The sequence below is a fragment of the Macaca thibetana genome, chromosome 14 (assembly GCF_024542745.1).
Source record: "Macaca thibetana thibetana isolate TM-01 chromosome 14, ASM2454274v1, whole genome shotgun sequence".
NCBI classification, from domain to species: Eukaryota; Metazoa; Chordata; class Mammalia; order Primates; family Cercopithecidae; genus Macaca; species Macaca thibetana.
This window is the reverse complement of record NC_065591.1, coordinates 28,925,960-28,953,002: the sequence shown is the minus strand read 5'-3', so window position 1 is coordinate 28,953,002 and position 27,043 is coordinate 28,925,960. Positions and strand designations below refer to the sequence as shown.

Sequence of the window (27,043 nt, the reverse complement as noted above, 5' to 3'; positions counted from 1 at the left end):
GCTGGGCTGGGTTGGGCTGGGCTGAAGTTGGGGCCTAGGGCACAGGCCTGGGATGGGCTGGAGCTGCAGCTGCCTCTATCCAGGGAGGAAGGGGAGGATGATATTTTCTGTTCACCCACTCAGCAGTTATTTAACGAACATTTATTGTGCCCAAGGCTTTTGTGGGCTCTCTGCCAGGAAAGGGCAGGTCATTGAATGGGCCCTGGGAAAAATGATGTCTGAGCTTCTCTCCAGTTCTCAGAGGAAGGTAAAGCACTGGAGGCGGGTGGTTCAGGGAGAGGGCGCAGAGGCATGGAAAAGCATGGTGTGCTTGGAGACCTATGGATGTTTTTGAGATGCTCAAGCACAGGCCAGGGGTCAAGGGAGGGCAGGGGTCAGAAGAGGGAGGGGGAAGAAGGTGGAAGAGCTGCTGGATTGGAACTTGGTGGGCGGGCTGGGCCCTGGGAGGGCCACAGAAGGGTTTGAAGCAGAGTTGTGACCAGAGTGGGTTTGTCTTTTAAAGGGAACTCTGATGCAGGACGGGGACACACTTGAGCATCAGAGGTGTCAAGGCTCAGGGAGAGGGGTGAGGGAAGATGAAGGGCAGAACCGAAGCCCTGGGAGGGGTTAAGCTGGAGAGAGTGGCAGCCACCTAAGGGAGGGGTCAGTCTAGAATGTCTTTCAGGTTTCCGACTTGAACCACAGAAGGGATGCTATGCCATGACGAGTCAGTGTGTGTGTAGGGGCCAAGGACCCTCCCCAGCTGGAGGAAGTGGGGCGTGGCGGGGGGTTGGAAGGTTGTCCTTTCTTTCAATAAATATACGGAGGGGCTACCCTGAGCTGCATGCTGGGAGAGGAGAGCAGAGGGGACACCTTCTGTTCCTCACAGAGCCCTTGGGCCAATGAAGGAGCAATTAAATGCAATGGAGCAGGAAGACCCTAAGAGGGAATTGAAAAATGACTGGGAAAATTTGAATGTAGACCAAGCATTCAGTGATATTAGAGAATTATTAATTTTTTTTCTTTTTTTTTTTTTTTTTGAGACGGAGTCTTGCTCTGTCACCCAGGCTGGAGTGCAGTGGCCGGATCTCAGCTCACTGCAAGCTCCGCCTTCCAGGTTTACGCCGTTCTCCTGCCTCAGCCTCCCGAGTAGCTGGGACTACAGGTGCCCGCCACCTCGCCCGGCTAGTTTTTTTGTATTTTTTAGTAGAGACGGGGTTTCACCATGTTAGCCGGGATCGTCTCTCGATCTCCTGGCCTCGTGATCCGCCCGTCTCGGCCTCCCAAAGTGCTGGGATTACAGGCTTGAGCCACCGCGCCCGGCCGAGAATTATTAATTTTTTAAGGTGTGATGGAAGTATTATGTTTTAGGTGGGAGAATACCCCCTCATCTTTTTTTCTTTTGGGGAGATACAAGCTGGAATATTTAGGAGTGAAATGTCATGTCTGTAATTTACTTGGAAACAAAATAAATACATACACAGAGAAGGAGAGACAGAAAGAGAGAGAATGAGCAAAGATGGCAAAACGTTACCAATGGTTGAGAGTGTACTGTACTCTGCTTTTGGCTTTTCTGTGTGAAATATTTTGTAGTAAAAACTGGAAGATACAAAGTAGCAAGCGCATTGATGGGAGGTAAGGGTACCATAGGAACACAATGAAGGGCCCCTAATCAGAATTCGATGCATGAGGGATGCTTCTAAAGAAAACAGCACCTAAGACCTGAAGACGAATGATCCTTGAAGTGGGGATGGGGAAGAATTTTGGGGAGAATGTACGAGGCAGAGAGGGAACAGCCTGTGTGTAGGCCTGCTGACCTGTCTTGCTAGAGGAACAAAAAGGCATTTAACGTGAGTGCCAAATGTGAAGCAGAGTCACTAAGAGATGGGAAGAGAAAGGTAGGCAGGTCCTACAGAGTCTTATAAGGAGTATGGGGGAGTTTGGACTTTGTCCCAATGACAGCATAACTAGGGGACTGCATTTCAGAAAGATGCTGGCTCAGCCGGGTGCGGTGGCTCAGGCCTGTAATCCTAGCACTGTGGGAGGCTGAGGCAGGCAGATCACTTGAGCTCAGGAGTTCGAGACCAGCCTGGGCAACATGGCAAAAACCCATCTCTACTAAACACAAAAAATTAGCTGGGCATGGTGGTGGGCACCTGTAATCCCAGCTACTCAGGAGGCTGAGGCACAATAATTGCTTGAACCTGGGAGGTGGAGGTTGCAGTGCACTGCACTCCAGCCTGGGCAACAGAGCAAGACTCTGTCTCAAAATAAAAATGAAAATAAGAAAGAAAGATGCTGGCTCATGTGTGTGCACCTGCTAGGATCTGGCAGCCCCTGTTTTAAGCACTTCATCTATATGAGTTTGCCTAATCCTCACTGTGCCTTTATCAAGTATGTGCAGATTAGCACCCCTATTTAAGAGAGAAGCCAGCCAAGGCACAGAAGAGTGAAGTCACTTGCTCAACATCACATATCTGGAGGAGTCAGGATTCGAGGCCAGTCATCCTGGCTCCAGAGCCCACGCTGCCCTAATGACAAGGCAACATTGCCTCTCGAGTTTAGTCTCTCTCTGTGTGGAGAAGGAAGTGGAGGGAAGTAGGACTCTTCCTCAAGACAGGAAGACAGCTTCGGAAGCAACCATACACGTCCAGACTCAAGGTGATGGTGACTTGAACTAAAACAATGACAGTGGTGATGGAGAGAAATAGATGTAATAGAAAGTTACTTTGGAGTGAAATCAATAGGACTGGGCACTTGAAGAGTTGTGTCAGGGGAAGTCAAAGACAATGCCCAATCATACCCCACTGAACACCTAACTCTGTGCCTTCTTGGCATGAGAAAAGGGCTAGAGTAAGAGAATGTGGAGATACCTTGCTCGTAAAAAAAAAATCGAGAAGACGTTATCAGACCCATAACATCCCCTTCAGCTGTGAGGAGCAGCCTGTTGTCCACCCAACCTACATATCTCTTTCCTGGCTTCCGCTAATCCTTATTTTTGGTGCAACTTGCCATTTTCACTGTTTGAATTTTGTAATCTGCACCTGTTGTAAAATATAGATCCTTCCTTTATCCTGACTTCACTGGCAAAACAGAGTCAAACCACAGCTCCTGGTCCCTTCCCTAATTGTCTCTCAAGTCCCTAAACTGCCATTAGCCTTGAGTGATGTGACATATGCACCTGCCTGTGTCTCACAAGAAGCCCTTGATCCTTGGGCCTCTTCAGAGGGCTTAACCGCAATGAAAAATTAAACAAATATTGAAAAAACAATAGAACGAACAACACATGGTCATGTCCCTCTAATACTTATTGATTTTTAAGATCTTCTCAGGCGTGAAAACAAGATTCACTGCTAGCATCCCAACATTGGATTCCTGTTAACTGGAAGAGTAGCTTATTGATCAGGGTGGGATGTCCAGCAGGGCAGGAGCAGGCCTGTGTCTGCTCCACCAGCTAATCACCCCCAATTCAACCCTAAGAGGTGGAGCTCAGCTGGGTGAGAGCTACACTCACTTGAAATGAGGGACATTGTGGCCCAGGAGGGTCCTCATAGCATCCTCAGAAGAGACTGAGGCCATTCCTCAGTCATATACCAACTCTCTGGGGACCTCATCTTTTTCTTGCTAAAGGCCTCAAGAATTCCTCATTATTTTTTTCTGTGTCAAAAATAATATAACTACTACATGAATTCATGTATAGAGGACATGGGTCTGCAGAATAAAATGAGTTCATCTACATATATTCCTGCCTTCCATTCCTCTGTCTCAAGGAATTGTTCATTTAACAACAGATTCAGCTGTTATTCTGTGCTGTTGCTTGAAGGTTGGCAATACAGCCATTCACCATATGCCAAATGACAAAAATCCCTGCTCTCATGGAGCTTTTGTTTTAGGGGATGTTGTGAACAGTTTGGTGAGGAGCCTTCCAATCCATGTATGTATTAACACAAACAGGTGTGTGCTGTACATATGATTCTGTGGCTGGGTTTTTTCACTAACAGTATGTCTTGGAGCTCATTCCGTGTCAGCATGAATGATCCTTCCTCATTCTTTGATAGTTGCATAACGGTTCTCTGCAGGGATAAACCCCTGCTAGTAAACATACAGTTCTAATTTTTCTTTTCACAAATAGTGTTACAGCGAACTTCCTTCTGCATGTACTGTTGTACACCCACAATTTTGGACACTTACTAAGTCATGATATATAAATTAACCTCTCTGTGCCTCAGTTTCCTCATCTGTACATTGAAAGTAATGATAATAATCTCCCTCTAGCCATCAGAGAAAAGCAAATGAAAACCATGATGAGGCGCACTTTACACTCACTGGGATGGATATAATTTTTAAAAATAGATAACAAGTGTGAGTGAAGACATGGAGAAATTGGAACCCTCATGCGCTGCTGGTGGGAATATAAAATGATGCAGCTGCTTTGTAAACAGTCTGGGCGTACCCCAAAAGGTTAACACAGAGTTACAATTTAACCCAGCAGTTCCACTCATAGGTATATACTCAAGAGAAATAAAAACACATGTTGCCACAAAAGTTCGTTTAGAAATGTTCAGAGCAGCATTATTCATAATAGCCAAAAGGTGGAAACAACACAACTGTTCATCAACTAATGAAGAGATAAACAAAATTTGGCATATTCACACACAGGAATATTATTTCACATTAAAAAGATATGAAGTACTGATACAGGATCCAACATGGATGACCTTTGAAACGTTATGCTAAGTGCAAGAAGCCAGTCATAAAAAGCTACATATTACATGATTCCATTTATATGAAATGTCCAGAATCGCCAAATGTATAATGACGGAAAGTAGATAAGTGGTTTTTAGGGGCTGGGGGTGAGTGGGAAGGGAGGAAATGGAGAGTGACTGTTAATGGGTATGAAGTTTCCTTTCTGGGGTGATAAAAACGTTCTAAAATTTGCTGTGGTGATGGTTGCACCTATCTGTGAATATACTAAAAGCCATTGAATTGTATATTTTAAATGGTTGAATTGTATGGTAGGTTCTATGGTCTGAATGTTTACGTCCCCCTGAAATTCATCTACTGAAACCTAATTACTAATGTGATGATGTTTTGGAGGTGATTAGATCATAAGGGTGGGGCCCTCCTGAATGAGATTATTGCCATTACTTAGAAGGCTAGAGAGAGACCCCTCACCCCTTCCACCGTGAGGACACAGCAAGAAAGTACCATCTATAAACCAGAAAGTGGGCCCTCAATAGACAGTGAATCTGCCAGTGCTTTGATCTAAGACTTCCCAGCCTCCAAAACTGTAAGAAACAAATTTCTGTTGTTGATAAGCCATTCAGTTTATGGCATTTTGTTATAGCAGTTTAAATGGACTAAGTTAGTATATGAATTATATTTCAATAAAGCTGTTATTAAATAAAGTAAGATTGCTGTGAGGACTGACTGAATTACATAAGGTGTGTAGAAAGGTGCTGGCACTTTGTCTTTTTGGGCGTAGCTTATGTCACTTAGCCAGGAATCTCCTTGCAAAGGACAGGATCTCATTCTTTTTTATGGCTGAATAGTACTCCATTATGTATATGTACCATTTTTATTATTATTATACTTTAAATTCTAGGGTACATGTGCACAATGTGCAGGTTTGATACATAGGTATACATGAGCCATGTTGGTTTGCTGCCCCCATCAACTCATCATTTACATTAGGTATTTCTCCTAATGCTATCCCTCCCCTAACCCCCCACCCCACAACAGGCCCTGGTGTGTGATGTTCCCTGCCCTGTGTCCAAGTGATCTCATTGTTCAGTTCCCACCTATGAGTAAGAACATGCAGTGTTTGGTTTTCTGTCCTTGTGATAGTTTGCTGAGCATGATGGTTTCCAGCTTCATCCATGTCCCTGCAAAGGACATGAACTCATCCTTTTTTATAGCTGCATAGTATTCCATGGTGTATATATGCCACATTTTCTTAATCCAGTCTATCATTGATGGACATTTAGGTTGGTCCCAAGTCTTTGCTTTGTGAGCAGTGGGTGCTGGCACTTTGAATCTATGTACCTACTACCTTCGTTATTGCTTCCAGGGGATGGATTTCTAGAAACAGAATTGCTGAGCAAAAGGGGAGGTGCATTATTATTATTTTTTAATCATCTTGCAAAGTTGCCTTCTAATAAAGGCTTTACCAATGCACCCTCCAAGAAGCAGTGCATGAGGATACCAGTTTTTTTCTCTTTCCGTTTCCTTTACAAAGCAACCACCACCATAAAAGTCTGAAAGAATATACACAAGTGTTCACAGTGATTTCACTGGGTGATGGGATCAGGTGTGCACTTCCTTTTCCTGTATTGCTTATCTCTATTTTCTCATAGTGCTAAAAAAAAGAACATAGAATAGTTGTATAATGTTTAAAAAATAAAAGCACCCCCCACATCTCTTCTTGAGGCTCCTACCCACTCACAGGGTTGGTAGTCATGACTACAGAAGACCCTTATTGCCACACCCTAAAAAGGACAGGAGCCCTTCCCATTGTGACAGTTTTTCTGGTAAATTTCTAGAAGAAACAGCCAGGGGGCGACAAACCTAAACATGAAGGAGGTGCGGAAACTGCAGTTACTTTCCCAGACCTGTACTTTCTTGCTAGAAGGCACCAAAAATCCCTGTAATAAAAATCATACTGTGAGATATTCCCCCCTTACCAGCTACTAGACACAACAAGTTTGCAAATGCTTCATATGCCTTGTCATTCACTTCTCACAATTCTATGACAGAGGTACTGGCGCAAAAATGAAGTTAAGGAAATTAAGCGGCTTACTCAAAGGCAGACTGCTAGGAAGTGGCAGAGGTAGATACTGTTAAGACGCCTTCAACTTCAAGTCGAGAGTATCAACAAGGATATTTTATTATCTCATTTAAAAGTGAGGACATAGGGCAAGCTTCAGGGAAGGTTGATTTGGCAGCTCAGCAATGTCCTCAGGGTGCCTCTTCTTTCTACCTCTCCGGTCTGCCATCTTCCTGTTGCTTACATCCTCAGGCAGAAATAGGGCACTAGCAGTGACATTTGGAATAGCAGAAGACCAAGCCAATGCACCCTCCCAGAAGTAGTGCATGAGGATACCCGTTTTTCCTCTTTCGTTTCCTTCTCGAGGCAGCCACCAACAAAAAAAAGTCTGAAAGAATAGGCACAAGTGTTCACAGTGATTTCTTTGGGCGATGGGATCAGGTGTGAACTTCCTCTTCCTTTTCTTGTATTGCTTATCTCTATGTTCTCACAGTGCTAGAAAAGAACATGTAACAATTGTGTAATGTTTAAAAAATAAAAGTACCCCCCACATTTCCCTTTGCTACGTCCAGGGGAAGAAGAGAGGGACAGTTTCTTCCTAGGGTTTTCTCCTTGGAGTGAGGAAACATTTTCCTGAAATCCCTTTCCCTTCCTTCTAGCAAACTTTCCCCCACAGGCACACTGTGTGTCTCATTGGCCCAATCTAGGTCACTTACCTACTTGGGAACCAATCATTGGCGAAGTGAATGGAATTCCCTCTAGGTCTGTCCCTGGGGTTTGTGCTGGAGGTGGGTCATTGTCCCCTGAGGAGGAATGTTTCCTGAGAAAAATTGGGATTTTATTACGAAGAAAGAGGGGAAATGGATGCTGTGGAGTTGGAAGGAAGAACCAATGTGTCCAGCATTAGTAGAGACGCAGACATGCATTTGTGAAACTCGGTAGCCTGTTTTTAGCTGCCGTGCTGTTCTGTATCTTTGCCAAGACTTCCATTGCTAGAAATTGATTTTGGAGGATGGAGAGTATAAGTCACCCACATCTGCTCTTTCTCTCTGTCTTCAGGACCCGTCTTCTAAAGGGGATTTGAAAGTTTGGTTTGGGGCAGGTTTTTAGAAGTGAAGTAGTTGGTTTTTTAAATGCCACGGTCTCCACTAGATAATTTCTACCTTGCTGTCTCTAGCCTGGAAGAGTGCCATTACACATTCCCCCAGGTCCCTCAGGGAAGGTCCCTTTGGGATGGTCTCCTCCTGGCAGCTTATAGGACTAATTTGATTAATAGTATTACATTTTCAATTTAGAGGACTTTGGAAAGACCTGTTTGACCTCCCTTTATGGGAATCACATTTTTAGCTGATGTGATAGATTGAGGTATTGTTCAGTAAATCTTCACTCACTTCCCTTCTACCTTGGGACACAGTACACTTCCTGTGTCACTGACTCTGGGCTTGGGCATTGACTTATTCTGGTCAACGTAGTGTGATCAGATGTAACTCTGTTAGAGGCTCTAAACAATACTTGCACTGTTTGGCTTGGCCTTCTGCTGTTCTGACAGCCAAGAGAAGAGCATAACTTGGGTAGCCACTGCCCTTTCTCCCTGTGCTCTAGAATTAGTCACATGCAACAGACACAAACCTGAACTAAGGCAGAATTGCCCTAGTCAACCTGCAGATCTGTAAGTGAGAAAAAAAAAGTCTTATTTTCCTCAGTCACAAAGTTTTTATTTTGCAGCAGTATTGCAGCAATAGTAGATTGATACAGGTGAAATTGGAGGGCATTCAGCAAAGTGTATGGACAGTGTAGACACATTAGACAAGCTGTGAGAATATGTCTCATTGAAGCAGCTCCTGGAATAACAAGTGTTAGATATGGCTCAGGGAAGGAATGACTTGGAGTTGTTTTGGTGAGTTTCTTGGAGCAGCCTAAATTCTAAGAACTTTCTATAAACTGTTTTCTGACCTATTCTCACCAAAACAAGCGTCAAGGCCAAGAAATTACTAAACCATGTGTTTCATCATCAATACTCAAATGTAGTATAATATAGAAGAAAGAGCACTGGACATGGTGAGGCTTTGGGACCACAGCTGTGTACTACAGTTTAGCTCACGTCTAGTCTGTGGCTTCAGGCATGTCATTTAATTTCTCTCAGCTTTACTTTCCTCACCTGCAAGTTAGGGGTAGTTTTAAGAATAAAATGACCAGGCTTATCTATGGTTTTCAAACTGTACATTTAGTGATAGGATTTTTTTTCAAACAAAATCAACAAGTAAACCTGAGAGTTGAATATCACAGTTAGTTTCAACATTCCTCATTTTGGACCCAAGTCTTTTATAGTTGGCGGAACCTCCCAGGTTCCTTCTCAGAGCCCTTAGAGTTGCTTGCAGCCTCATTTGAAAACAACTGATATGGCACAAACACTCTACAAATGTGGATGGTGGTGGTAGTGGGGATGATGGGTGGTGGTAGTGAGGATGATGGTGGTGGTGGTAGTGAGGATGATGGTGGTGGTAGTGAGGACAATGGGTGGTGGTGGTAGTGGGGATGATGGTGGTGGTGGTAGTGGGGATGATGGTGGTGGTAGTGAGGACGATGGGTGGTGGTGGTAGTGGGGATGATGGTGGTGGTGGTAGTGGGGACGATGAGTGGTGATGGTAGTGGGGATGATGGTGGTGGTGGTAGTGGAGATGATGGGTGGTGGTGGTAGTGAGGATGATGGTGGTGGTGGTAGTGAGGATGATGGGTGGTGGTGGTAGTGAGGATGATGGGTGGTGGTGGTAGTGGGGATGATGGTGGTGGTGGTAGTGAGGATGATGGGTGGTGGTGGTAGTGGGGATGATGGTGGTAGTAGTGGGGATGATGGTGGTGGTGGTAGTGAGGATGATGGGTGGTGGTGGTAGTGGGGATGATGGTGGTGGTGGTAGTGGGGATGATGGATGTGGTGGTAGTGAGGACGATGGTGGTGGTGGTAGTGGGGACGATAGTGGTGGTGGTAGTGGGGACGATAGTGGTGGTGGTAGTGGGGACGATGGTGGTGGTGGTAGTGGGGATGATGGGTGGTGGTAGTGGGATGATGGTGATCGTGGTAGTGGGGATGATGGGTGGTGGTAGTGGGGATGATGGATGGTGTTGGTAGTGAGGATGATGGGTGTTGGTAGTGAGAATGATGGGTGGTGGTAGTGAGGATGATATTGGTGGTGGTAGTGGGATAATGGGGGTGGTGGTAGTGGGGATGATGGTGATGGTGGTGGTATATGATTTCAAAGTCTCTGAAAATGTTTCCTTGTCATCTCCTTCTCCCAGGTCCCTCTCACTGGCTGTAATCTGAAAGCCACCATTAAAGATTTTGTGTATGTGTGTTTGGCACACTTCTAAGATTAAAAGGATGAAGAGACTCAACTATATTCAAAAAGTCCACCATAATGACAACACAGTCACTTCTACAGTTCTATGATATCTCAAAGTGTCTGTGTATCACCCATGATTATCCTGTTAGTTAGGTGGCAATTCTTTGACTCCATGTCACTATTAGAGCAGAGCAATTTACCATCCTGACCTGGAAGCCTGTTGTGTCCTCTCAAAAGAACACAACATCATTCCATGGCTTGACATAATGCTGGGCTTCTTTACTCATATGTGCTGCAAATGGTACCCTAATTTACTCTGTCCCCAAGGGTATTCTCAGTTCACAACTCTGTCTGACAGTGAATAACAATAAGTACTATCAGTTGTTGCAAAAATAGATTTTACCGTTAGATCGAAACTTGGCAGCAAGCCCGTCAAGAACTCTCGTGTGTCCAGCCCACTGCTTTAGAACTACTGCCTTAAGTATATTTCTGCTTTGAAACTCATTCCCCTGATCCCTAGGAGCTGTTTACACTTTCATAAGAATGAGCCCGTTAGAGTCCACCCAGAGAGCATTCAATAAGGGCGAAGTAGAGCCTCTTAGTTTGAATTCACTCAGGAGCAGACCCTGAGATAAGGATACTAATGCAAGTAATTTCTTTGGAAGGTGAGGGGAACACCGTTACACAAGTAAGGATGTTAGGTGGGCAAGGAAAGTAGCCAATAAAAGATGAATTGTCAAGAAAATTACCCATGTGGGTGACTGAAGCTAAATCCTACCAGGGGATTCCCAGAACCAGCATGGAACATGCACCCCAGAGTTCTCCCACCCAAGAGGAAAAGGACTTGCAGTATTTATACAGCAACTTCCTTAGTCACTGGTTAAGAATGTTGCCAGGGGCTGGGCGGGGTGGTTTACGCCTGTAATCCCAGCACTTTGGGAGGCCGAGGTGGGCAGATCATGAGGTCAGAAGATTGAGACCATCCTGGCTAACATGGTGAAGCCCCGTCTCTACTAAAAATACAAAAATTAGCTGGGCATGTGGCATGTGCTTGTAATCCCAGTTATTCGGGAGACTGAGGCAAGAGAATCGCTCGAACCAGGGAGTCAGAGGTTGCAGTGAGCCGAGATCACGCCACTGCACTCCGCCTGGTGACACAGTGAGACTCCGTCTCAAAAAAAAAAAAAAAAAAAAAAAAAAAAAAGAATGTTCCCAGGAACATCAATCCTGAATTTTCTGACCTTCCATGTGCATGAGCATAATGCACCCCATAGAATCAATTACGGGGAGAACGGGAGGGAGGAAGAGCTTGAGAATGCAGCAATTGAGTTTAGGGAAGGAAAGAATGTCAAGGGTATTTAAAGTTTCTTAATTCTCATTTTATGCAGTGCTAATCCCATTCTAAGGTGTGGCTGCTTGGCATAGCAGTTTTTAGTGAAAACCTTAATGACGTAGAAGAAGAAATACCACCTCTTGGTGACATATCTAGCACCAACACGACATTTTCACAACTTCAGGCAAGCATCTCTGGCTTGGCTGGGGCAGAGCCGGGGGAGCAAATGTCTTGGTGGAGAGGGCTATTTCTTGGCTCCTAACGGGCCCAGCCCAAGAAGCAAAGGCCTCCCTTCTTGGCCCCCTCTTGAGTTGGTAGGCTATGCCAGGTTGAATTTTATATTATCTTAACAAACCATCTGAAGTTATAGTAAAAAAATCGGGGAGGTTTATTACTTTTATGAAAACTCTAAGACATTAAGCACTAATGCTCTATGTATGGGTTACCTAGTTCAAGATGTCACTTTTTTTTTTCTGGGCTGAGGAGAAATGGGATCTTTGGGAAAAGGTAGATATGGCAGTCTCTCCTGGCATAGTAAGATCTTTTCACACAGGGGCTTTTGCTGAATGTTTTGCTTTTTTACTCAGAGCTTTTAGTGGCGAATAGTGTTGGAATTTTGGATGTCTATCTATCTTTCTCCTCTCTGAGCTCTAGCCAACTGAGGTATGGATTTAAGGAATTCAAAGTATCAACTTATGAATAACAAAAGCTTGGAGACCATCAAAATGTTTGTTAATATGGGAAAGGTTAAATATTAATACATTATGGTAAATCCATATAATATAACTCTATGTAGCTATAAAAGAGAATGAAGATGCCCCCTTGAATATTCACATGAAAAAAGTGCCAGTAAAATGGGAAGGAGTGAGAGGAGATAACGTATTTGTAGTGTCTTGTATATGCATGAAGTTTGGAAAGAATCACAAGAAAATACGAATAGGTAGGGCCTGGGAGTAGGAACAGGGTAGATGGGGGCCTGGGTGGGAGGGAGCATTTTTACTGAATACCATTTTTTGAGAAGCACATAAATATATTGCCGGTATATACCTAGATATCTAGAGAAAGACTCAAAGAGGGGAAGATGAAAATACTTGCTTTTTTCCTCAGATCATGAGTCATCTGAGTGTATCTTACCATGACTTTGGGAAAGGGAAAAATTGTTGGGGAAGAAAAGATGGAAAAGTACAAATGAGAGAACAGGGGTTGTGTACTCTGAAGGTAGAGATTACCATCTCCATCTGCTAAACACAGCACTGCTGTGCTGTCTACATTTCACTCAGCAGGTGTGCTTTACACCAAGTAGGTGCTTGGGAAGTACGCCTGCTAAGGGCTGAGCCAGTGTTGTATGATCTGTTGGATCAGCTGTTCATTGCCACTCACTTGAGAGGTGGTGTAGGGTGATGGATAAGAGCATGGTCTCCTCCATCAGAATAAACCAATGTTCAAGTCCTGGCTCTGCCACTTGCTAAATATGTGGGCTTAGGTACCTAGTTCATCCTCTCTGAGCCTCTGTCTTCCCTTGTAAAACAGGAATACTGCTATTACCCACCTCGCTATTATGAAGTATGGCATACAGAGTGCACAGCACAGTGTCTGGCCCATTGTAGTTGCTCAATAGCTTTTAGTGTTTGCTTTTATGAGTTCGAGTCATCTTTGTGGTGAGGAGCACAGACCCTGAACCCTCTACTTGAAGTAGAACCAAGTCTATGGTTTTTCAGCCTGGGCAGGGCAACCTGCCCTTTTCTGACTTTGCTGTGTGATGAAGCAGCTGCATTTCCATTCCAGCTTCCAAGGGCTGAGTGTGTGGGTCTCCAGAGGAGCCACTTTACTGACAGATGTATCCTCTAGGATTCCAGAGGCAATGCCAGATGTCGGTGTGCAGCTGTGTTCACAGAACATCCTATCAATGTTTATTCCCTGTGTAATTGCAAAGCAAATGGCTTAATGCCATTGTAAAAACAACTCTAAAAGTTAATAGTTCTTCTAATAGGAACCCCCTCACCGCCACCTTCAAAAGCACCAAATTGTTAGTTCTCAGTCTTCTGTCTCACAGAAAGAAAACCAGATTACACATTGGTCAAGATATGTACCTAAAGTTTCCTTCTTGATGATTTAATCTTGGTTGGGGTGAGAAAAAAGCAGGTATCAGCCATGCTAGTGGGGATTTCCTACCCTTTATATTATTACATGTTTCATCCTGCCTTGAGGAATAAGTTTTAAGCTCTACCAATATTCGGGGCTCAAAGAGTTATGTGTGTTTCAAGTTTTAAAAATGTTTGATATATCAAAGATGGTTTTTGTCCTGGTCCCTACCTTCTGGCTGGAGACACTTTGCTTTGTTGGGTAGCCAAATGCTGTCTCCTTTTGAAGCAGCAGGTGAGCCAATGACCGATGTAATGGGGAGTGGGGTAGAGATGCTCTAAGAATGGAGGGATCTGGGATTGGACATCTGGCTTGTGAGTCCAAGTTCATTCCCAATGTCTTTTCCTGTATGAAAAAGCCACGCACCTCAAAATGAGGTTCCAAAAGCAGCCAACCTGTAGTTGTAACAGCATGATTGACCTTATCTGCATTGCCAGTTCAATCTACCTTGAGGAAGAATACTAAATAGACTTGCCCATGGTCAATTTGGGAACCAGAGATGGGAGGTTAGAATGCACTGCAATTACTGCCATTGCTGATTTCTCCTCCGTCCACTACACTCGAGGCAGCATGTACTGGGCAGTTTGGTGTAGTGGTTCAGATTATGGGCTCTGAAGCCACACTGCCTGAATTCAAGTCCCAGCTGTGCTCTTATTAACAGCTGTGTGGTTTTGACCTAGTTATTTAACTTCTATGTGCTTCAGTTTCTCTGATGTAAACTGGTTGTTACAAGATCTCTACTTCATAGGATTGTGAGGGTTAAATAATTAACATGGGTAAGGTGCCTGTTTCACAGTGAGCAGTGTAGAAACTTAGTCTCAAATACCCTGTAATGAGTTCTTTCGTTTATTTGTGTAGTACCTGGTACTAAAGAGGACCTAATTCAATTGAATCATGTGGTTGGCAAGAAGGAACTGAAATAAGTTCCCTGTAAATTATTTATGTAACTTGGATGGGAGGTCAGCTGGTCCCTTGGGCTTGGGCTCCTGTACCCACATGAGCAATCTCTGTTTTTGCCTTGCAACAGCCCACAGCTAGGGTTGTTATCCGAAAAGAATCTCCCCACACATCAGTGAGTAAAGTGAACTTGGCTCACAATAAGCTGGTGAGGTCTGAGGAGGGGGTGAGGGGATGTATATTGCACATACTTCAACGCGCACACACATGCACCTGCACATTCTTGCAAACCACTTTCACATCTTTCAGGATTTCTTCTCTCCAAAGTCCCACTTGGCTACGTTTTAAGGGTTCCCCTTGATGCCCTTTGCCCCACAGCAGCCTCTAGTGTTGTTTTTTTCTCTGCCTCTGGGGAACTTCAAATTCCTTACTCTTTTTAGTAAGCAGAGCTGTTTAGCTCTGCCCCAGCTCTGACCCACAATTTTACTCCATCATACACATCTCAGCCCAACATCTTCAACTAGATTCATTGATGTATGAAGACGGCGCTTTCCTTAAGGGGTCTCAAAGCACTTTGCAGACATCCAAATGTCCATTCCCCAATTAAGTGCCTGCTCTGTTATCTACTATCTATGTGACCTTGGGCGAGTTATTTCACCTCTCTGAGTCTCAGGTCACTCAGTTGAAAAATGAAGATAATGCAAGGACTGTGGGGGTTGCTAGCAAGAAGTGAAATCATGACTGCAAAACATAGAACAGTGCCTGGTGTCTAATAGCATCTCAGTGTATGCTTTTTGTATAAATATATAGCAGAATCCTTCATCTAAATTGGATTTCTCACAGTGGAAAATGGACATTGACTTGACAACTTTTTATGATGTTTGTATAAGGACTATAGGGCACAAAGGAGTGAACAGGGCTATCTAGACGGCACTACGAACTTTTGCAAGTTACTTAATTACTACACATTAGTCTCCTCCATTGTAAAATGGGGATAGTAATCGTACTTATTTATGGCTGTCGGGGAGATGAAATGAGATAATGCATGCAAAAACAGAGTCTAGTCCAATGTAAGAATTTAGGAAAACTTAGCTATTATTATTAAAAGCATATGCTTTTAATTGAACTATTAGGATAAGAAAGCATATTTGCCTCCTTTCCTGGTATAAAACTCACATTTGCAAAGTCTAGATGTATTTAGGAAATCCCAATGTTTTTTGCTGAAGGCTTTAGTCAAGGCAGAAGTTATTTAAATTAAGCTGATAGCTTTGGCTTTAGAAGTATTAAATCACTACACAGTCCATAAACTTACTAATAATTGTCTCTTGATATTTCATTTGAAAATCTGAACTTCTTTTTGGGCTGTTAGCTTTGTAGTAATATCCTTTCATCGGCTACACATTAGAATTAATCTGGAGTATGAGAGAATAGTTCAATACTCCTGACCAGTGTTCCCTTTGATTTTGTATCAACTGTGAGCAATTGGCCATATTCCACAAGCAACTAGTTATGAAGTGGAATATGCATGAGCAGACTTTAGTGTTGAGATCAAATAAAGCTTGCAGCAAATTTAATGTGATGTTGTAAAGGATATGCAAAATCAATATTGTGCTGTGTGATAATTAGACATAAACGCAGTTCACACAGATGAGTGTAGTTGCCTTGCCTGAAATAAGCCCTGCTAGGATTAGCTACCTAAGAAGTGGGTGGGCCTGTTAGGAGTAGAAAACAGCTTTGGAGCCCCTCAGAATTCTTCTGAACTAAGAGCCTCCAGATGTCTCTTCATGTAGATGGAGCCTGGGTGACCAGGAGGCTTATCAGGACCAGGACATGACAAAATCAACCTCCTCCTGGCCGTTATAGGGGATTGACTAAGGGGAAGTTTATTAGTCTAGGACAGGAATCAGCAAACTTTTTTATAAAGGGCCAGATAGAAAATAATTTAGGCACCAAGGGCCATATGGTCTGTGTTGCGGTTACTCAACACTGCCATTGTAGGGCAAAAGCAGCAATAAAGGATACAAATGGTTCTGGCTGTGTTCCAATAAAACTTTATAGAAAACAGGTGATCTGCTGGACATGGCTGTGGTTTGCCAGCTCCTCCTGTAACTATCCGATGGGTTCACCTTGCCTTCTGCCTAGACAGAGCTGATTTATCAAGACAGGGGAATTGCAATGGAGAAAGAGTAAATCATGCAGAACCAGCTGTGTAGGAGACCAGAGTTTTATTTTCACTCAAATCAGTCTCCCTGGGCATTTGGGGATGGGAGTTTTTAAAGAGAATTTGGCAGGTAGGGGCTTGAGAAGTGGGAAGTGCTGATTGGTCAGGTTGGAAATGGAAGCATAGAGGGGGTTGAAATGAGATTTTCTTGCTGTCTTCTGTTCCTGGGTGGGATCACAGGACTGGTTGAGCCAGATTACCGGTCTGGGCAGTGTCAGCTAATCCATCCAGTGCAGGGTCTGCAAAATATCTCAAGCACTGATCTTAGGTTTTATAATACTGATGTTATCCCCAGGAGCAATTTGGGAAGGGTCAGACTCTGGCAGCCAGAGGCTGCATGACACCTAAAACATAATTTCTAATTTTGTAGCTAATTTGTTAGTCCTACAAAGGCAGACTGGTCCCCAGGCAAGAAGGGGGTCTTTTTGGGAAAGGATTACTATCAATTTTGTTTCAGAGTCAAACTGTAAACTAAATTCCTTCCTAAGGTTAATTCAGCTTACGCCTAGGAATGAACAAGGACAGCTTAAAGGTTGGAAGCAAGATGGAGTCAATTAGGTCTAATCTTTTTCACTGCATAATTTCCTCAGTTATAATGTGTACAAAGGTGGCTTCACTCCTAGTCTAGACTAAGGCTCTGAATGGGAAACTGGAGAAGAGGAGAACCCGAACCAACACTTTCCGGAAAAGGCTAGCATCTGGGTTGATGAATGAAATAGGGCCATGGGAAGTCGGAGCACAGGGAAGCTTTGAACACTCTTCTCTCCTCTCCACCTTTACAGGGCTTGTCTGCCTTAATAAGGGCAACCAGCTGGAGAGGTAGTACAGAATGGACAAGCGTGTGAACACTGACTGGGGTCAGGCTTAAACCCCAGTTCTCTCTCAATTTAGCTGTGTGATCTTGGACTAGTTGTTCTGCCTCTCTGAGCCCATCCGTACAACTGGGTTCATAGAACCTATCTTGTAGAATTGTGAGGATCAAATGAATTTTGCTATGTAAACTGTTGAGCATGCACTAAATGGTAGAGATAGTGTATCTATATACTGTATTTTATGGGCAATTTGAGGAAGGTTCAAGGTCTTTTTGAGATTTGTCGCTTTTCCTACAGACTTTAAATTGCAACTCCCCATAAGTTGAGTTTGTGTCCAGAGTTATTTGACTAGTTCCATAATATGCCTAGGAGTAGAATTGTTGGTTCAGCTTTAGGTTGTCCATGTTCAGCAAGTACTAAACAGCTTAGTAGACACTAAGCAATTTTCCAAAATGGCTATACCTATTTGCATTTCCATGAGCAGTGTGATGTGAGTTCCAGTTGTTCATCATTCTGGTTCCTGGTGGTTTTAATAGGCATATTCCCAGTGGGTTAATGCGTGTGTGCATTTTTTCATATGCTTGTTAGCCACCTGAATATCCTGATGCTTCTGTGAAGTACCTGTTCAAATGTCAAGTTTTCTTATCGGTTTGTGAAAGTTATTTATATAGTCTAGATATGAGAATTTAGCTGCTATGAGTGTTTTCTGATGAACAGAAGTCTCTAATTTTAATATACAGTCATATACCACATAATAACATTTTTGGTCAATGACTGCATATATGATGGTTGTCCTGTAAGATTATAATGCCATGTTTTTACTGTACCTTTTCTATGTTTAGATATGCAAATATTTACCATTGTGTTAGAATTGCCCACAGTACTCAGTACAGTAATATGCTATACACGTTTGTAGCCTAGGAGCGATATATACCATATAGCCCAGGGGTGGCAAAGGCTGTCCCATCTAGGTGTGTATCAAGTCCATTCTCTGATGTTTGCACAATGACGAAATGACCTCACAACACATTTCTCAGGTTATGTCTCCATGGTTAAGTGCCTGACTGGAGTTCTATTTATCTATCTTTGCTTTACTTTTTTAAATCAATAATTTAAGTAAATTATTTGGTACTATTTATACCATATTGCTTGTAACACTTCCCACTAATATCTACTAGTTGAGAACCATTGGGTTCATTGATTAATTTCCTTCCAACCCTGAAACTTGGTGAATCTGTGAAGTCCTGCCAGTTGGTGTTCGTCTGGGCTCATTTTCAACACATCTAAGAGGGATGGATATGTGGAGCTACTGTTAGCTGTGAATCACGATGGACATCTTGATGTAATTCAGTTTAATCTATTTGCTTGTCTAGCATCTAACTAAAAGTGAGAGTGGTTGGTGCAGAAAAGAAAAGGAGGAAATTTTGGAGTGCACAAATTTGTGCTAGGTTAGGATTTCAGGGGAAAGGTTAGGTAGTGTAGGGAGACAGAGATTTGAGCAACCATGGAGTATAGCCAAGGAAGGATCCTGGATATCTGGAAAAGTGAAGAGAAATTGAGAGGAAGGTGGGTCACAGGACAGGTGAGAGAGAAGGGAAGTGGGAGGGAAAGGCCAAAAAGAAGGTTTCAATTATGTAGCAAATGTCAGAGGCTTAAACGTAACAAAGGAAGCTGTTCATGAGAGCTTGGCCTGATGAGAACTGATTTCCTTGACTTTTCTCGATTTTTTTACTAGAAAGGTCCTAATACTAAATCACATATCATGGCTTTCTTTGATAATAGAAGCCATTAATACTCATCACTTTTTTCTCTCCTGATTGGGAATAAAATGGATTATTAACTCCTGAGTAGGCATTGTATGAAATAAAGGGGATAAAGGAAATTTAGGAGCAGAAGCAAGCCTCTCAGCTCCTGCAGTTAATCCTGATTGACTTAAAGCAATCAGCAAGTCTCATCCCTGGGACCACAGTGAAAGGCTGATTCGGACCAGTGAGGGCCTGGCCTAAGACTTTTATTTGCTGGTGGAGGGGATGAAGCTGAGAAGATGTAGTTTGGAGTTGTTGCAGTCATCTTGCTACCACAGGGAAGAGCCTGAGAATCGAGCTAACATGAGGAAGAAAGCAGACAGAAGCCAAGAGATGGACGGATCGGGGGTTAGAAATGTCATCTGAGTCCCTTGATCTAGCGGCACCTGACTTTTAATCTACCTAAGTCAGGGATTGGCAAACGGGCATAGTAAGGGCTTTAGGCTTTGTGGGTCATATCATTTGTATCACAGCTGCTGGTCTCTACGATTGGAGTACAGAAGCCATAGGCGATACATAACTAATGGGCTTAGTTGTGTTCCAATAAAACTACTTACAAAGGCAGGCAGTTGTGGGGAGGGCTTGGCACAAGAGCAATAGTTTGTAGATCCCTCATCTAAGACGCTACATTTCCTTTTTTTTTTTTTTTTTTTTTTTTTTTTTTTGCTTAAATGTATTTGGCTTGGGTTTTCTAACACTTGCAAATGAAAAAGGCCTTAAGTGTTACAGGTTCTTAGGTTGTGAGCAATGGAAATCGACTCCAAATTCCTTAGGGAAAAACAGAGATTTATTATCAAAATAAAGCATAGACAAAATACAAATTCCCAGGAGAGAAATTCCAGTTGTTATGACTGAAGTCACATGTCCAGGGAAGGGGGATTTACCAGCCTTCCCAAGGCTGGACACAGGAGGAAAGAGATTGTTTCTGTGGGGAAAATTATGGGACTGTATTTAGACAAACAGGTACTAGAGGCTGGATCTACTCCATTAAGACAGGAAAAAGTTCCTATATCAAGTGTATTCAGCAGGTGCCCTGCAAATGCAGTTCATCAAAGGCAGTCTTGTGTATTAGAAAGACATGCTGGTTAACAAAGACTTGTGTCATTGTACCTCTGCCACTACTGGCTGTGTTGCCCTGGGCAAGATATGAAATTTCTCTGGGCCTTAGTTCTTCAAGTACAAAAAGAAGGTGATGAACTGGGAATCTTTAAGGGCTCTTTGGGTGCCAATCTTTGGTGGCTTTTTCCATGTATTCATCATCTTGCCTGTTAATGTCTGAGACTTTACACTCTGTGCCCTGTGGCTTACCTTTTTGTATAATTACTAGCTGTGGGACCTCCCTCATGTTACATAATGTCTGTGAGTGTTAATTTCCTCATCTGCTGTCAGCCCTACCTTGCAAGGGGGTGTACGGATTAGAGCTATGCATGCTACTTACTTAGAAAGGCAGAATGTGTACTGGTATACAGTAGGGGCTTCCGAGTTACATGATGAAGACTCAATCTTTGTTTAGTCTTTTTCTTACTGTGCAACATTAAGCAAATTATTTAAACTCTTGGAATCTTTGTTTCTTTATCTGTAAAATGAGGATATTTATAGACCCCTCTTGATGAGATTGTTGTGTGGATTAAATGAGATACTGCATATAATATGCTTAGCACATGGCTTGGCACGTGGTACTCTGTAAAGAGAAATTGTTCATTACTTGTAATGATTTAATTGGTTTCTAGAAATAGGCTCCTGTTAGAAAGAAAGTTTCTCCTAATTTTTACAGTTCTTATTATGGAATTTAAAAAAACAATTCTTTGAGTTTTAATGTTGTTGTTTGCTTTAGTTATTTTGGTAAAGTTAAAAAAGTAACAGAGGTCTATTTTAAAAATATTTTATTTTCTAACCATTATAGTAGGATGCATTCAGTTATAACAACAGACTTAAGAATGAAAAGGCATTTATTGGCCCATGTAATTGCTGTGCTTAGTACAGCGCTCAATAATGTCCTTAGATTGTTTTCTACCTCTCTGCACTCTGCCTTCTGTAGGAATCATTTCCTGGTAAAATAGTCTCAACTCATGATCACAAGATGGTTGCCAGTAGACCCAGGGCCTGCCTGCTTCCCCCTCCAGATCCTGTAGAAAGAGTAAAGGGGCTCTTTACTCTTTTTGTGGCTTTTTCAGAAAAGCAAGAAAGTTTCTTTTCCATGAGCTTCTAGCAAATGTCTTATCAAGGCTCATTTGCCCAGGTTAGGTCATGAACCCATTATAGAAAGAAATTGTGTCCCCAGAGGTTGGACATCAGCTAACGTGTTTGAAAGGACCTGGACCCATCTCTGAAGCTGGCTGGCCGTGCCCACACAGCATGCCTGAGAACGCAGAATCAGCATGCCCCCAAGGAAACACTGCCATGACTGGGTGGCAGAGGTTAGGCATCAGCATGGATTCACCGCCTCTGCTTTGATCCTCGTGTTGTCGCTAAGTCCCTATATTAATTTGCTGGGGCTGCCACAACAAAGGACCATGAGCTGGGTGGTTTAAACAACAGGCATTTATTTTTTCACACTGCTGGAGTCTAGATGAAGTGCAAGATCAAGGTACAGCAGGGTTGGTTTCCTCTGAGGCCTCTTCCTTGGCTTGTAGATGACCATCTTCTCCCTGTGTCTTCACAGGGCCTTCCCTCTGCACATGTCTGTGTCCTAATCTCTTCTTATAAGGACACCGGTCATATGGGGTTAAAGCCCACTTATTTAATGTCGTTTTATCTTAATTACTTTTTCAAAGCCTCTGTCTCCGAATATGGTCGTATCTGAGGTTCCTGGGACTTATGACTTCAACATATGAGCTTTTGAGGGACATAATCCACCTATAACAGTCTCCCCAACCCTCAGGTCTATTCCTCAGAATCACTATTTTGAACACTTTGTAGATATCTATAATTCATAATTATTTCAAAAATGTTCTTTGAAATGAACCTACATTGACTTTGCTTCAGAGATTAAGGCAACTCTTTTATCAATGAGATGATCTCAGCAGTCAGGAAATCTTCTGGGTGCCTGACAATTTTTTCCTAGAAAGGGTTTAAAGCAGATGTTACCAGTAATTCAGGGTATCCACTTTTTTAAAGTATCTCAGTAAAATATCTCCACCAATATATACACCATAAATTCTTGGTGAGCCCTCCTCAAATGAATTTCATAATATATGCAACACTAGAAAACAGAATGATTTATGGTTTAGAGTAAACTGTTGTAGATATTGTTTTTATCTGCCTACCATACTTTGGTCGTACCATTTCTTTTGTTTTGTTTTATTTTTTGAGGAGGAGGCGGAATTCTTCCTCTAGTCCATTTTTGAATATTTGACGGTCAAATCATTGTGCACCACCACCCACCTCTGGCTCATCACAGGGCTGAGTATGTGATCCAGACTAAACAAACTATAGTACTGCATCTTTGGGACACCAAAGATAAGTTAAAGAGCTGAGCACATAGCCTGAGTCAGCCCTTCCCCAGATGTAATGAACTGCCAGGGAAGAGTAGGCCCTCTGTTGTCGATTGGATCATGTACCACAAAAGATATGGTGAAGTCCTAACCCCTCATATTATGAATGTGACCTTATTTGGAAAGAGGGTCTTTGCAGATATAATAAAATTAGGATGAGGACACTCTCCTTTAGGGTGGGCCTTAATCCAATATGACTGGAGTCCTTATAAAAAGAGGAGAAGAGGCACAGGACATAGGAGGAAAACTTCCTAGGAGGAAGGAAGCAGAAATTCGAGTAATGCTCCAGCCAAGTGGCATCTACAAGCCAAGGAACGCAAGCATCGCTGGCGACACCAGAAGCTAAGAGAAAGGCATGGACTAGATTCTTCTCTAGAGCATATCCCTGTGCACACCTTGATTTCAGTGTTCCAGCCTCAATACAGAGGCGAAATTTCTGTGTTTTTAAGCCATCCAGTCTGTGGTACTTTGTTGCAGAAGCCCCAGGACACTGATGCCCCTCCCATTCTCTTGGATAGAAGTTGTCAGAAGCTGAGGATTCTGGGTGGCTACCATCCGCACCCCATGGAGAAAAGATAAGGCCAAAACAAAGAGATAAAGAGTGATGAGAGGTAGACTAGTAGGAAGTGGGTTCTCGTATCACTGAGTCCCTGTTCTAGTATATTGGCCTGGTTCCCATAGCAATTCTTTATTGTGTTATCTGTTACTGACCTCAGAGCTTTCCAACCAGGGTGCCAAAGGTAGCAGGGTTGAGCATCAACTTGGGTTCATCGCCTCCGCTTTAAGCCTCTGTGTGTTGGTTCCTTCAGCCTGGTAGCTAGACTGGGCTGAGGCAGGCATGCTGCCTCCAACTGCAACCAGAGTCGATCCAATTTAAGATGATTCCTGTGGGCTCTTATACGTATTATCATTTTCTACGTGTGCCATGACATGAAAAACCTGTCTTCACAGCCTTCCAGTGGTATGAACCATATGTTTCTGGTTTTTGCTGACACTATTTTGATTTGACTTTCTATCACTTGGATTTAAAAGTGTCCTTTGAATCATTAGCTGTAAATCTGTTAAGCATTGGGAGAAGGCCTACTAAAAATTATTTGAAGGTTGTGAGCACCAGTAATCCCAGTTACTTGGAAGGCTGATGCAGAAAGATTGCTTCGGTTTAGGGAGTTTGACGCTGCAGTGAGCTGTGATTATGCCACTGCACTCCAGCCTGGGCAACACAGCAAGACTCTGTCTTTTAAAAAATTGAGCTAAAATGTAAAAGACTAATAATACCGTGTATTGACAAGAATGTAGAACAACTGGCAGTCTCTTACATTGTTAGTAGGAATATAAAATGGTGCTACTTTGGAAAGCTATTTGGCAGTTATTATAATGAACCAGTTATTTCACTCCCAGGTATATACCCAAGAGAAATGAGTGTATATGTCCACAAAAGACTTGAACAACAAAGTCACTAGAAAAGTGATTCCTAATAGTCCCTGACTTGAAACAGCTCAAATGCCTCAGTAACAAGATAATGAAAAAATAAATTATGACATAATTAGATAATTAAATTCTGTATAGTTATTACAAAAGAATGGATCACTAGAACGTACAAGAATATAGATGAATTACAAACACGGTGGTGTGTTCCAGAAGCCAGACCCAAAAAGTATATACTGCATCATTCAATTTAGATAATGTTAAAGAACAGTACAAATCTGACAATATTTATAGATGTCAAAATAGTGGTTAACTCTAAGTGAAGGAGGGGGCAATACACTGGAAATGTGTGTAAGAAAACAGGAGGTGCTGGAAATGCTCTGTATCTTGATGTGGGTAGTGGTAACATCTGGGTGTGTACATATGTGAAAAAACCACTAGGTTGGGCACCTGAAATTAGTGTACTTTACTGCAAAAAAAAAAAAAAAAATTAGAAGAATATATACACCTACTATGTACCCACAAAAATTAAAAATAATATTTTTAAATTCAAAAAATAGTCATTGCCAAAAAATTCTAAGAAAAAAATAGTGCTTTTTGCATTTGTAAATCACGACACTTAACACTAAGAATTTTAACCTATTCTTTTAAAATTAATCTGAAAACAAATACATATTTATATTTAGAATTTTAGACAATACTGAAAACTAAAAAGTAGAAAATAAGTCATCTATATTCCCACTATTTAGAGAAAATCATTGTGACTTTCAAGGTGTATTGTTTCATTCTCTTAAGAGCTTTCAATTTTCTTAATTTTAGTGAAAGTCTGATTGTAGTATGCCAATTATTTTGTAATCTTTTTATAAAGCTATTTTGTACATTTTTATATTAGTACTTTTCAACAGCATTTTTCATGATGACGTAATACACCAGCATAGTCTTTTACCTAAGTTAAACTAATTTTTATTGATGGCAACTACAGTTGTTTTTCATGTTCTGACATTCTAACGTCCTCCAGGACAAATATCCTTTCAGTAATCTTTACACATATCCGGGATTATTTTCTTAGGACAGATTCCTGTGAGTCAATTGTTGGTCTGCAAAAACGCTGAAGTTTTTTGTTTGTTTGTTTGTTTTTAAGAGGTAAGCATTTTTATTTTTGGTGAGTATTTCAAATTCTTTTTCAAAGAATTTGTATTAATTTACACTACCAGCAACAATGTGTGTCTTTTTCTTTTACTTTTTTATTATTTAAAGTCTCAAACATACAAAATTAGAATAGTGAACCTCTACATACCCATCACCCAGTGTTAATAATTATCAGCATTTTTCTGATTTTGTTTAACCTGTGTCCCTTCATCCTCCAATATGCACCTTTTCCCCCCGGGTGTATTTAAAGTAAATTGCAAATGTTATAGCTTTTTATCTCTAACCACTTTAATGTGTCTCCCCAGTAGATACACACACACACACACACACACACACACACCCCACACACAGGCAAACCATTATTGCTATCACTCACAATTAAATTAACAATCTATGATTTAATTCTAACTGGATCTTCTAATATCCAATACACCTTCAATTTTCCCAGTTTTCTCAAAAGAAATCTTTTAGCACTTGGTTTATTGGAATCAAGATCCAAACCAAAATTACATGTGATTGATCTACCTCTTGATTCTCTTTTAATCTCTAACAGTTTTCCCTCCCCCCCCCCTCTTTTTACTCAATTCCATTGATCTGAAGAGGCTGGGTCAGTCATTTGTTCTATAGCAGGTTTCCTATTCCTCATTTGACTGACGTACCTCTGTGGTATGCTGAACAGGCTCCTCCCTTCTCCCACCCCCAACCCCCTCCCTGCAAGGAGCTAGCTGGCAGAGGCTCCATTAGATTGTTTCAGTTAAATTAGCTGAACTCTAGAAATGACTTTTTAAATGCCCCCTGGAAAGGTCATAAATATTTAAAGAATCTAAACCTTTCTTAAGAACCCAATTAAATATCATGGTAAGTGGTTGTTAACACCTCACCTAGTTAGGGGCAGAAATAAAACCCTGTTGTCTGCACTGGGTGAATTCCCCTAGAAGCCAGTTGGAGATGAAACAGGAGGGTGGTACGAAACCTTTAAATCACAAGTTAAAGTGGAGTGGAAAATTGACTTAGTGAATTTTCTGACTCTGTGCCCCCAGTTGGGGCCATTGGACAAACAGAAGAATCCTTGTATACAGGTAGCTATTAATTTAACACTACCTGTGGAGACAGTCTCTGTTTCATTTACACTGTGAGGAGGAAATACTTCTCCTTTACCTTCTTACGTTCGGTAATTGAGAATGTGCAAATGAAACTGACTGTAAGCCAAAAATAAAACTCTAAGATGCCCACCGAACTGAGTGGACCTCTTCTCTTGGCCAAGGGAATTCCAGGGTAAACCTGAAAAACTAGTTCATGCCATGATGGCAACGGGGTGTTGGACACGCCTTATTTTACCCTCCTTCCTTTGGAATTTCAGGCACAACCAATCAGCATTAACATTCAAACAGAGATCCTAAGACTGGCAAAACAGACTCTTTGTAACAATAAGATTCCAAATTCCAACCTGACTCTAGTATAGCATCACATGACAGCAGGCCCTGAAAGAAATTATTTTACCCAAAATACATTTCTTTGACATAATTTGGAATGTCCCTGCAAAATTCTCTCTTGTAGAAGAAATTTACACTCTCTAGAGAATCCTCTTCCCTTTCCAGGTCTTTTTCTGATTCTCAAGAGATTAAGTGAGAATCTAGCACTTTTAAAGGTCTGAATAGAAATCACTGGTCATCTATTTCCTC

The 27,043-nt window shown here is 42.1% G+C and overlaps 2 protein-coding genes across 49 annotated transcripts in view; one reads left to right on the top strand and one right to left on the bottom strand.

Annotated features, from left to right (window-relative positions):
* COMMD9 (COMM domain containing 9) overlaps positions 1–27,043 on the bottom strand; it is a 1,186,740-nt gene that overhangs the window by 25,273 nt on the left and 1,134,424 nt on the right. Inside the window, exon 1 of one of the 48 annotated variants that reach the window (XM_050759509.1) lies at positions 25,926–25,929. The exons of 44 other annotated variants lie outside the window; for them this stretch is intronic. The gene's annotated coding sequence lies outside the window, so the exon portion shown is untranslated. Of the gene's footprint in view, positions 1–6,653; positions 6,658–25,591; positions 25,596–25,924; positions 25,930–27,043 lie in introns of those variants that run through there. 3 more of the 48 variants (XM_050759460.1, XM_050759465.1, XM_050759457.1) reach the window with 3 other exon arrangements.
* PRR5L (proline rich 5 like) overlaps positions 1–27,043 on the top strand; it is a 182,120-nt gene that overhangs the window by 11,255 nt on the left and 143,822 nt on the right. The window lies entirely within an intron of this gene.